Raw genomic sequence first — 13,100 nt, 5'->3', positions numbered from 1 at the left:
ACATTGGATTCTTAGGATAATCTTCATCTAGTACGGTAGAAAATACCACCCATCTTGGTGGCTCTTATGAGAACTAAGTCCACCAATGCTAAAGCATTCCAATACAGCAAATTACATACCACATGGCTGCTGTGAGTTCTGCTTAGTGCTTCAAATTACAATTTATTTCAACCTGTCCATGCTTCTAAAAGAGCAGAAGAAGCATCTTGGAGGTAGAAACACTCCAAATGCTGCTTTACATTTACTCAGTGTTCAGCTATTTGTTCCTGAAATTCGCAATACAATTTTGTTACTGTGATATAAAGGTTTCTGTTCCTTCAGTAGGTAATGGTGCAATTAAATCCCAAAAGCAACAGTAGTAACAGGCATGGCCTTTGAGGGGTGAATGGGATTTGGAATCCTTAAAAAGAGCTTCTGAAAAAATGTTTTCCTCTTGCCCTTCCCCCACTTCTTTAACAGAGAACTGAGTGCACCCATCCACAGGACACAGCAACAAGGTATCTAAGCCAGCCAGACCTGAATCCTGCTGGTGCCTTAATCTTGGACTTCCCCGTTTCCAGAACTGTAAGAAACAAATTCCCATTGTGTCTAACAGTCAGTCTGGGATATTTTATTCTGGAACACACATGAACACAGATATATGTTAAGTACATTAGTATAATTCTTAGTTATATGTTTATAAATTTAGCTTTTACGCCTATGCATTAACGTATAATTAAATGTTCTTTTGTTCGAGGATGTAATATGTGTTAATATCTTTTTGTAAGATTCATGACAATATTTTAGAATTCATTGTATGTTGAAAGTTGTATCAAAACTTAAAATCAAGCTGAACATGGAATCACATACCTATAATCCCAGCATTTATGAGGTTGAGACAGACAGGAGAATCACAAACTGGTGATCACGTTGGTGTACACAGAAAGATCCTACATCCACAAAAAGAAAAAGAAAGAAGAAATCTTAGTCTTATATTGATTGGTCTTCTGTGTATATGAGGCTGCTGCAGTTCTCCAACTGAAATCTTCCAATTGCTTCTTTTAGTCATGTTTTCTCCTCTTCTCTTCCAGGCTTTAAAATAAGAGGAATCTGCATCCACACCCTTCTTAAAGTTTTCAATTCTTTTCTTGGAAAGCTTGCTAATTAACCACCAGGCAATGATTGACATATACTGCCATATATATATACTGCCAACAAGAATGGTTAATTGCCAGTCCAAACTTCTTTCAGATCATTGGCGGTGGCGATCAACACCACCTGCACACATTGACTAGTTGCCATCTTGTGCGACAGGTCTGCAGCATTTCGTGCAGTCTTTGTGACTTACTCAGTTGGATCGTCCTTCACAACTTCTGACTACGCAGGTCCAGACACACAGTAGAAGGGATATGCCTGGGTAGCTGACAAGTTCTGCTCAGAGAGCACTGAAAAAAATCCCCAAGAGTATGCTCGCTGGCACAGTAGCCACTGGAAAGGGGTACAGATGCAATTCTCATAAAGGTATTTACAGTCACAATCTTCCCTTGCTTTCTCTCCCACATATGAGGTAGGACACCCACAGTCAAGGACACTGACCCCAGGAAGTTAATGTCCATTAACTCCTGAAGACATCTATGCTCATTTCCATAAACAAAGAATGCTAAGTTCTCCCACCATTGTTGAACAGAATGTCGAATTTACCAAACTTCAGGAGAACAGTTATGGTTGCCACCTCATGGGAACTTCTGTCAGTCAAGTGGAAAAACCAAGATATCTTTTTCCTTTAAACTACTATTCTCCAGGCATCTTCTTTTCACCCTCTCCATCTCATTTACTCTTCTGGCTGATAAACTCCTAGTTTAGAAAACTGGTAAACCAGCCCCTTGCCAATGCCACTTGATGCTCCAGTTACCCCCACAACCATGTTTGTCAGCTCCTATTCTGGGCATCACCCCTGCCAGTCGGCCCACATCAACATCAGGTCACAATCTGCTTGTACAATCCATAACAGCAACACCAACACCAGGAGTAGCACACACAGCTCAGCAGCCAGAGTAGCAATGCCGGCTCAATGCAGTGGCTCCAGACTCCATGGCCCAAAGAAGCCCAGAGCCGGTCCTGAACTGGATGTTTTTATCTGACTCTTTTTTTAGCATTTGTTCACCTAATAACTCCATTAGCTATACAAATTGATAAAGATTTTGAGTTTTCTTTGGTAATTCAAAGTTTTTTGTAAATTATATTGATTTACAAATACATAAAGGCTATTAACATGGCAGTTTACATTTATTCTTTGACTCCAATAAATTTGCTGCAAGATTCCTTGTTATTCAAGGGTATCTTATTTACAGAAGTGACTTAAATTGTTGTTTTAACTAACATCATGAATTAGAATTCCAAAGAACATCAAGTACTAGATTTTTAATTATAGTTTAAATATGTAATTTTATTATGTCTTCTTGGTATAGGTAATTATGGTTGACCTGAATCTATAGTAAGTTCTCTACTTCTCAAGCATAATTATGTTCAAATTATAGTGATAAATTCTTAATATAACCAAACACTGATAACCATGTGAAAGATTGAATAGCTTAGCAAGCCTTCCTAGATCAAATATCACTTCCAAGTATCGGTAGAAGTCATTTTTAACTACTGACTTTCAAAAGCAACACAAAAGTTATCTTTTGGGAAAAACAAATCCCCCCCCAAAAAAAAACCCAGACAAACAAAAATCCAAATAACAATGACAAAGGAACAAAAGACCCTTTTAGAAGAAAACAAAAGGTGACCAGTGTCCATAAACACAAGTTAATGGGGCCAGGAGTTTGGCCTAGTGGTTAAAGTGCTTGCCTAACATGCATGAAGACCCAGGTTCGATTCCTCGGTACCACATACATAGAAAAAAGCCGGAAGTGGTGCTGAGGCTCAAGTGGTAGAGCTCTAGCCTTGAGAAAGTCCAAGGACAGTGCTCAGGCCCTGAGCTCAAGCCCAGGACTGGCAAAAAAAAAAAAAAAAAAAAAACACAAGTTAACCATATGCTGTTATACAAACATAAACCGTGGGTAGTAGAGTGTGCTTCTGTTTTGTTCTGATTTATGAACCAGAAACCCCTCCCTTCTGGAGACCCTTCAGTCTCTTCTAGTTTCCTTCTATGCTGTTATTCTCCTGCACCACTCTGCTCCAACTCTGCAATCCAGGGATTTGAGTCCTCACTAAGACTTTCCTTTCTTGAGTCGTCATTGATTGGCACACTAGGACATGTGTTCAGTGTGCGTCAAAATACTCGAAGTTGTTTTTAATCCCAGGCACCCAAGGAAGGCTGAGCAGAGCCACCGTTAAGTCTCTGTACAGTTCTGTAACGTTCCCATTCCCCATTCCCAGTCTCCATTCCCAACCTCCATTCCCATTCTCCATTTCCAGTCTCCATTCCCAACCTCCATTCCCATTCTCCATTTCCAGTCTCCATTCCCAATCTCTATCCCCACTCTCCATTCCCAATTTCCATTCCCATTCTCCATTCCCATTCTCTATTGTCATTCTCCATTCCCAAACTCCATTCCTATTCTCCGTTCCCATTCCCTAGTGAAGACATTAAAGCCTCTGACTAAGACCCAACACCTCAATTCACCCCTCTTGCTTCCTGTGCCTCACCATATCCACCCACTTCCTAGTCTGTGGTGTGCTTGGAACTGTCTCCTTCCAGGGACATTTTTTAATTAATTAATTTATTTATTTTGATCTAGGCTCTAGTTATAAAGATGTATACAGTTAGTGAAAATCTTTAAGCTGTATAATTGAGATTGTTAGACTTTTTTTGCCAGTCCTGGGCTTAAGCTCAAGGCCTGAGGACTGTCCCTGGATTTGTCTCAAGGTTAGAGCTCTACCACTTGAGCTTCAGCACCACTTCTGGCTTTTTCTAAATATGTGGTACCAAGGAATCCAACCCGGGTCTTTGTGCATGCTAGGCAAGCACTCTACCACTAGGCCAAACTCCCAGCCCGAGACTGTTAGACTTTTAAGACTTGTTTTCAGTAAAGAATTAAAAAAAGAAAAAGAAAAAAACCACACACACACACAAAAAAAAACACTTGTGCCCTGTCTAGATTTTTCTGGATACCAGTTTCATACAGAATAGAGTGATACATAGTTTCTAGGACATTGGCAGAATACATAGTGTTGAAAAACATTTCCCCAGACTTTTGCAGATGTAATTGAGATACATATTCAGCGTTAATAGTATATAGGATCTTTTCCTTTCATCTTCCATAGCTTATTTCATTTGGAGTAAATGTATCACATTCCCAATACACCTGTGCAAGTCACTGGGGAATGAGAAGTGTTTTCACAGACAAGCTCTGCTGTCACTCAATTCCATGCCTTCTCTAGCACTGCTGTTTGTAGCTGGTCTCAGTAGTAGAGGGCAGACCTCTGCATGTTATATAATGGCTTAACTAGCGGCCAACCAGGCCCAATGCAGCCAATGTCTTGTTGCCTAGTGACTATTATCCAAGGCAATCAGAGTAAACAGCAAATAGCATAGATATTTTTGAACAGCCACTTTCTTGACCCAGATGCAATATTTATGCAGCTGACTAGTGTCTCAGACGTAATTGGGCTGGGTCATATTCTACAGAACAGAAATTTGTTACTTCTTAATTATTCGTCAGTATTCCTTGAAATACTTTTTTTAAAATTTTTAATGAGGAAACAAACCTTTGAAAAGAAGAGATAATAAATTCCTAATAGGAAACTCAAAGCTTCCTCCAGTTTTATTTTTTTAAATCACATGTCCTAGCAATGTTTCCTACAGAAGAAACACAGGTAAACACCTAAGAACAACTGGATGCTGTATCATTTCTTCCATTCTCCTGAATTGCATAGATGTGACACTTACTTGACAGTGAGAATTACTATAAATCAGCATGAAAGCAGTTGGCCTTAATCTCTGCAAGACATTGCAATGGAAATGCATTATTTTAGAAAAGCCACGCAGGCCCAGTGTTTGGAGGTGCTTTCCTGACACCACAGAAATATGTCCACCAGCCCTCTCCAAAGCCCCTCATCAAATTGTTGGTTGATGATGGTACAGCTCTGTTATAGTTGTTAGTGAATTATGCTACCGGACTGCTCTGCATCCTGCTGCCATGATAAAGAGCTACCTGTCAAAGGGGCATGGCCCAGTCATCCTCAGTGCATTCTGACTAAAACAGTCTTTGCTAAACACAGGAAGCAAGGACATGAGGAGGACACTGGAAGACAAGTAGCCCACATGAGAGCCATAGCATGTCCTAATGTCACACATGCTCTGTCTTCACCTTGGACTGTTCTCCCACTACTAAAGGTTGCTTACCTAGGGGGAAAGAAATATTTATTTGAAGCCATAATGTGTCCCATGAAAGTAAGGGCTGTACATAAACATGTTTAGGTTTAGTCGATCTCAACTTCCCTAATAGTCAAGTAACTTCCAAATATCTATTCGTTAAACAATAAAAGCAGGGCTAGGATTTGGCCTAGTTGTAGAGTCCTTGACTAGCATACACAAAGATGCAGGTTCAATTCCTTGGTACCACTTACACAGAAAAAGCTGGAAGTGGTGCTGTGGCTCACGTGGTAGAGAACTAGCCTTAAGAAAGCCCAAAGTTGGGACCGGGAGTTTGGCCTAGTGGTAGAGTGCTTGCCTAGCATGCACGAAGACCCAGGTTCAATTCCTTGGTATCACATACTTAGAAAAAGCCAGAAGTGGTGCTGAGGCTCAAGTGGTAGAGTTCTAGCCTTGAGAAAAATCCAAGGACAGTTCTCAGTCCCTGAGCGTAAGCCCAGGACTGGCAAAAGAAAAAAAAAAAAAAAGCCCAAAGTCAGTACTCAGCCCAAAGTCAGTATTTAGACCCTGAGGTCAAGCCCTGGGACTGGCAAAAACAAAACAAAACAAAAAAAGCCCCACAAACTTTCCATGCGACATTGTTTTCTGTGGAAAGAAGAAATACGAAAAATCACAGGTCTTTGTGTCCTTAATTGAAAAAAAAAAAACAAACTTAGGGTGTGTCTAATATAACTTTTCATTCAACATAAAAACAATGAAATATCTACTGACTTTGGAGTTTGCACTTGTTGTTCTTTCTCTTTTTAGTTCTTTCCTCTTGTTCCTTCCCCTAAAAATCCTTTGCTCAGTAAATTATATCATTATACAGCACATACACAAATGCATGCCTATGAAGTCTAGTGAAAATATAGGTTGGGGCTTTGTTTTGCTTCTCATAGTAGAGTAATGTTTCCTGACCAGGATTGTCATATAAATCAGTAGTGGGTACTGGCATCGGCAGAGCAACTCCTGGACCTACATCAGCAATAATGATTTAAAGCTAATGCCAGGCCTATAGATATTTTCCCTCCAAAAGCAGCAGCAATACTTCAAAGCAGAAAAAGAAGGACATACCATACTTCACATGCAGGTGAAAGAAAATCACTGCTCCTGTTACATACCTTCATGGCTACTTATAACATGCCATGTCAAATAAGAACCAAATTTTTAAAAGGATGGCTATCACACATTATGTAGCCCTGGTGGTGACATATACCAGCCCTGAAGAAGCAAAAGCAGGAGATCAGGAGTTTGAGATACATAAGAGTACTAGGACAGCCTGGACCAGACAATGAGACCCTGACTCAAAACCAAAATAATAACATAAAAAGTTACACAAATGAGAGGTGTTGTGCCTAGGTTTCCACAGCAGCTTTAAAATAATCTTCTCGGCCAGTGGTACCTCTGTAGTCCCAGCTAGCAGGAAGGCTGAGGCAGGACCATGTGAGCCAAAGCGTGTGGAACTCCTGAGACACCGTCTCAAAAAAGTAAATAAAATGATCTTTATCGACTAACCAAAGAAAACAGCTTCACACTTGCATTTTTCACAAATGACCTTTCTTTCATGTTGAGACTCATACTCTTCCTTCTCTTCATCTGTTCAGTGTCAGTAAGGACTTCAATGGCAGCTTTTGTATTTAGCCAAGTACTCCAAAACCCACAAAATAAAAAATTCTTTCAAGGAGATGACTAAGTCTCAGATGTTTCTGTCAGTCTGGGATGGTTGCCCTAGGACTAGAGAGCTGTAAGGTAATCAGAACTACACCTTTTTGTTTCTGCTTACAAGTTACCATTTGATGCCTGGGTGCCTAAAATAATTTTATCTTCAGAAAGTATTCATATAATTAATAACTGTCATTTGTTAGTAAATTCTCTTTTTTTGCCAGTCCTGGGCTTGAGCTCAGGGCCTAAGCATTGTCCTTAGACTTTCTCAAGGCTAGAGCTCTACCACTTGAGCCTCAGCACTGCTTCTGGCTTTTTTTCTATGTAGGTGGTACCCTGGTCTTCATGCATGCTAGGCAAGTACTCTACCTCTAGACCAAACTCCCAGCCCTTGTTAGTAAATTCTAAACTATTATCCCTTCAATCAAAGCAACAAAACAAATGAGTATAGGCATGCTAGTAGGCATACATATATTACATTTGAAGACACATAGATATATATGTAAAAATATAAGTACATACATTATATCAAAGAGTTTGTATAAATGTCCACAAAAACAGTAATACCCATGGAATATATATATATATATTACATGTATAAACATACGCAAGCATATGTATATTATTGCAAAGAGTTTGAAAGGATACACACTAAAAGAGTGATGTCTCTGGAAAATCTATTACATGTGTAAACATGTATAAATATATAACTACATGTATTATATAACTACATGTATTATAGCAAAAAATTACAATGATGTACAAGTGCAAATAAAGGAGTATACAAGTCTACGGACTTGTTTTACTTGCATAGTCATAACAAACAATTTAACTAATAAACACTTCCTAAGTATTCTTTAGTTGGTTGCAAATGCTTTTCAATTTTTGTGTATAATAGTTTCCATCATTAAGTGATGACACTTGTTACATTTCCAACAATGCATTCTTGAGGCTTATGAAAAAGGAAATCTTAATTTTTTCCAATTATTTCCTTTAAAGAATTTTATAATGTGCTCTGCACATCAGGAGACAAGCGAAATTGGAAGCAATGAACTATTTCAAGATACCAGTAATGGAAGGAAACACGTATAGCGTTGGGAGACAAACAAAAGAGACCCTAGGGCTTTGTAAATATTGCTATTGTAATAGTAATAGAGGCAGAGTAAATTCTCATGAGCAGAGAGCCTGAACTGAACTACAAGTTATCCCCTTTAAAGGGAAAAAAGAAATAGCTTTGGAAATGAAATTTAAAAAAACAAAAGCAAATTATAAACACTCTCTACTGCTTTTTCCTATACTACATGTGAATTATTTGATCTTTAGTTGAGATATAGAAGCAATACATACAATTGACTCATAAATATGAATTACTTGCACTGGGATAAATATTGCTTTAGTTGTGAGATCAGCATAGCTCAGTAAGGGAGGCTCAATGCATTGAGCTAGTACACTTGCAGACTCCAAGACCTGAGATGGGGAGAAGGGAGGTTGAGGTAAGGGTGTGGGGGACAAAGGAGGAAAAGAAGCCCACCTGTTCATTCAAAGTGAGTCCTCAAGTGTGGAATAGAGAAGACAATGAAACCAAAACTCAAACTGTGCAAAACTGCTTCTGCAAAATTAGTGGTGACTTTTTTTTTCAGGTGTGACACTCTTTGGATGCCTTCCCTGAGCGGGGTCTGCCACATGCACTTTGCTTGCTGTAGAGTTTAACATTTTATTCTGTCAGGAAACCCATTGGTGAACTAGACTAGCAACTCCACATTGTCTCTATCACTGTGGTGAGAAATAATCAGTGAAATACTGAAGCAAAATAATAATAATAATAATGAGCATAGTGGCATATACCTATAATTCCTAGCATTTGGGAAACTGGGGCAGGAAGATCATGAGCTCAAGGCCAGCCTGAGTGACATAGTAAGATGTTTTACAACACAAAATGATATCCTCCTGATTCTGTAGGCTACATCTGAAAAAACCCTATTGTAAACTCTCTACCATAATATACATACTTACATGCTTACATCGGTGTGTTTTTACACATCTAATAAATATTCCACAGATATCACAGGTATTATGTCAGATGCAAGGGTGACAAATGAAGTCACTGGGGGGAGGGTATCACCTGGACATGTGGAGACTACAGACCACACACATGTAGCACATTGGCTTGCTATGTTGGGGTATGTGAATACAATTCCTATATGGGGCTATGATCAAAGGAAACAAAGGTGAGCCAGGCACAGTGGCTCATGCCTATAATCCTAGTTACTTGGGAGGTTGAGATCTGAGGAACAAAGATCAAAGCCAGTCCTGGCACAAATGGACCTGAAACTCTTATCTCCAATTAACCTCTAGAAAACAGGAAGTAGGGCTTGGCTCAAGGGTAGGGCAATAGCCTTGAGCTGAAGAGCTCAGAGACAATACCCAGGCCCAGGGATAGGATAGTAGCCTTGAGCTGAAGAGTTCAGGGACAGTGTCCAGGCCAAGTTCAAGCCCCATGACCCACCAAAAAAAAAAAAAAAGAAAAAATGAAAAACAAAACAAAGGTGAGCACTTATCATGGTGGTCTTAAATTTTATGTCATGTACGGACATCTTCAGTCTTTAGGAAAAAATGTATATGTGTGAAATACATATACATTTAAAGTTTTTCAATTTTTGCATAAATTTTTTTAAGTATGGAAACAAGAGGGGTTTTTTTGTGTTTCTGTTTTTGTTTTTAATGTATTTTTCTTTCTTTTTTTTTCCTTTGGGTTCATCCCCTATTGTCACTGTTTTTGTTTTTATTTTAGTACTCTGTATCTTGCATGTACATTTATCTGATTTGGACTTGGGAAGGGGAATAACAAAATGTTGAGACAAAGGACAAAGACACTGTTGAACCAATGCAACTGTGATACTCATACGACATTACATTGGAAAGTAACTTTACAACTTGAGGGAAAGAGTGGGGGGAGTGGGAGAAAAATGAGGGAGGGGGTAACAACGTTAACCAGAAATTTACTTATTATCGTACTTATGTAACTCTAACCCCTCTTTACATCACCTTTCTAAAAAAGGTAAACTAAAAAATTACTGTCATTTCTCCTTTTCAATAAATACTCATCTTATTTTTTATATAAAACAATAGACTTGCTGTGAATCAAATCAATATCCTTCCACAATAATGTTTCTTGGGAATATAGTCACTTAAAAACCAGAGCAGAAAAGAATGTTGGAAATTAAGGGGCAACTCTTTCATTTTTAGAGCTGAGGAAATATCTAGAAACTTGAGGTAATTTGCCTGTGGCCACACAACTAGGAGCAGAGCAGAAGCGGGTATTCTGCCCATTATACAATCTTCAATGGATGACCTTGACTCAACAAACACATAATGTTGCAAACACATGAGGTATACAATGCTACCAGTGAATGCCTTCTAATTTTAATGATCATTTTATCGTGTGTATATGTGTGTGTGTGTGTGTGTGTGTGTGTGTGTCTGTGTCTGTGTCTGTGTGTGTGTGTCCCCTCATACTGGGAACTGAAAATTGAAATCAGGGCCTCATGTGTCATGCATGCTAAGCAAGTGCTGTACCTCTTCAAGTTACAACTCAATCCTTTTACTATGTATTTTATTCCAAGATGGTCTTGCTAACTTCGCCATGATTGTCCCTAAACTCTTGATTCTTCTGCCTCCCTCAACAGTTAGGGTAACAATATGTGCCACCATGCCCAAGTGACAAAATTCCTTATCTGACAATTCCTAGCTTCTCATCCTTTATCAATAAAGGGAAATGCTAAGGCAGAATTGGGTCTTGAGCTGTTAGTATTCTCTTCCATGCTACAATTTCTTGTGAGGAGGGAGTGGGAAAGCTCTAGCTTAAGGAGGGAGTGAACTGGAGTGAGTGTCCATCCACACATTTCTCTGTGTCTCCTAGAGCATCTGAGGAGCGATTGTCATCCTCGTATTTCAGGTAATCAGCTCCACGTCTACTCAGGGATGCCGAGTTCACTGCTGGGCAGTGAATGAAGTGTCCTGTTGTCACAGACGCTGGGCACAGCTGGGTTCGACTCGCCTAGCAGCAGGGACTCTACTGTGACTTCTTTATTTTGTAAAATTCAGGCCTGTGAAATACTTCCTGGCATTTGGAAACCTTGTCTCTGTCTTATTGTGTACCATATGATCAATGCCATAGGCCCACAGATGAGAATAGAAGCCATTATAAATTAGAAGACATCAAATCCAGGGTAAAACGAGCATGGAATATATAAAGTGTGCATCCTTTCCCTCATTTGTCATAATCAGTAGAAACCTTGGGCTCTCCTAGCAGAGATTTGCAATAGAGCAAAACCTTGATACATAAGGCCATATAGTATGACGCTAAATGAAAGGACCTCCAGGACAAGGAAACAAAAGCCATATAATGAGTGATTGTTGTCCTTAATGTACTATGTTATCTCTCATCTCTTTTGCTGTCCCTTGGTTATCTCATATTGTTACAGTATCTCACTTTGTTATCTGATATATTGGATATATTTGTATTTGGTTATTTGAAATTGGATAGGGAAGAGGGGGAAACAAGATGAGGGATTGGGGGGGATAGGGAAATGGGGACCAAGACATGTGAAAGGGTATCAATGTATGTGAATTAATGTACCTTCTATCTGGCAAATATCATGTTACCCTTCTATTAATTACAATAAAAAATCTAAAAAAAAGAAAAAAAAGTGTGCACTTTGTACTCACTCAGTTAGATAATAATTGCAGCAAGATTTGCCCATTGAAGAGTAGAAGACTACAAATGGTTTCCAGTGCTCAACATAAAGATGTGGAGCTAAGGGATACACAGAGTTAATATCAAAAGGAAATCTGTAGGTTGGATATAATCTTGCTTTGTTTGAATTTCTCCTGCATGACCTTCTAAAAACTTAGGCTCAGTTTATTTATTCCATCCTGTATTGTTTATCTTTCATTCAACTTTCATCTTGACAACAAGTCCAGGAAAGGACTTTTGGTGTATTTGATTTCCTGTCATACAACTAGCTCTGAGTTCTGGTGTGATTGATTTTAATAGCCATTAGGTATACACCTTTGCAAACTGCAACTCTTTTTACATTTTACTATCTTCATATTTCTAGGCTCTTTTCATTTCTAGAAATCAGAATATGATTTGTTGTCAAGATTTCCTTTTGAAAGAGTGCTCATAGAAAGGTAATATTCTATGCATTTAATTGTATATTGACATATCCATAAGATAGGATTGAAAATTGTTTAATCTCTCTTAATTAAGAGAGTTTATGTTAAAGGTAAGAGGTCAATCTTTTTAAACATACAATATAAAATACATATGCTGATAGAATGTTTAGCACAAAATTACATGTAGGAAATTTAATACTACTTGCTGTACAACCAGTAATATTTAACTTGTTACATGTGCATATTATATATGTTTAAGAAACACAATATCAATAGAGTCTTCCATATATTTAGTAGTAGAATATAAATTTACAACAGCTCTTGCTTACATCTGTTCAATTCCTAGACTCAATCAAAGGCAAATGCCTTTTCTGAGATTATCAGTTCAGAATTTCAGTCTTATTTTTTAATATAGATCTATGTACATTTTATTGTTATTGTAAAGGTGATATTTATCATAGCCAAGATATGGAATCAATCCAGATGCTCCTCAATATACACACAATAGAATTCTCTTCCTCCATCAGAAAGAATGATATTGTACCATTTGTAAAAAAATGGAAAAACTTGGAAAATTATACCAAGTGAAGTAAGCCAGAATCAAAGAAACATAGGTTGCATAGTTTTCCTCATTTGTGATAACTAGAATGTGCTATCAGTAAGCACACTGTACGGTAAAGAAAAAGAATACACAGGGACGTGATAGATTATACACGTCTCTAGACATTCACACAGTGAGACCACAGGAGGGTATTCTCAGAACACTTACCTTTTTTCAGATGATCTTTGCCTTAACTCAAAAATATGTAAGTTCCTATAAGGACATCATAAGGTATTCAAAAGAATATAGAATAGTTTTTAATCAATCATATAAGCAGAAGATAGTATAGTCTGTTGATAGTGTGTGTCTTCCAGTGAAAGT

General features: G+C 38.3%; 1 pseudogene; it reads right to left on the bottom strand.

The window, feature by feature from the left end:
* Window positions 1–904: 904 nt before the first annotated feature.
* LOC150059672 (dehydrogenase/reductase SDR family member 7 pseudogene) lies at window positions 905–1,918 on the bottom strand (annotated as a pseudogene).
* Between the last annotated feature and the right edge of the window lie 11,182 nt (window positions 1,919–13,100).

The sequence above is a fragment of the Megascapheus bottae genome, chromosome 8 (genome assembly GCF_031878675.1).
Source record: "Megascapheus bottae isolate mThoBot1 chromosome 8, mThoBot2.hap1, whole genome shotgun sequence".
NCBI classification, from domain to species: domain Eukaryota; kingdom Metazoa; phylum Chordata; class Mammalia; order Rodentia; family Geomyidae; genus Megascapheus; species Megascapheus bottae.
The sequence above is the reverse complement of the archived record's forward strand: the minus strand, read 5'-3'. Positions and strand labels throughout refer to the sequence as shown.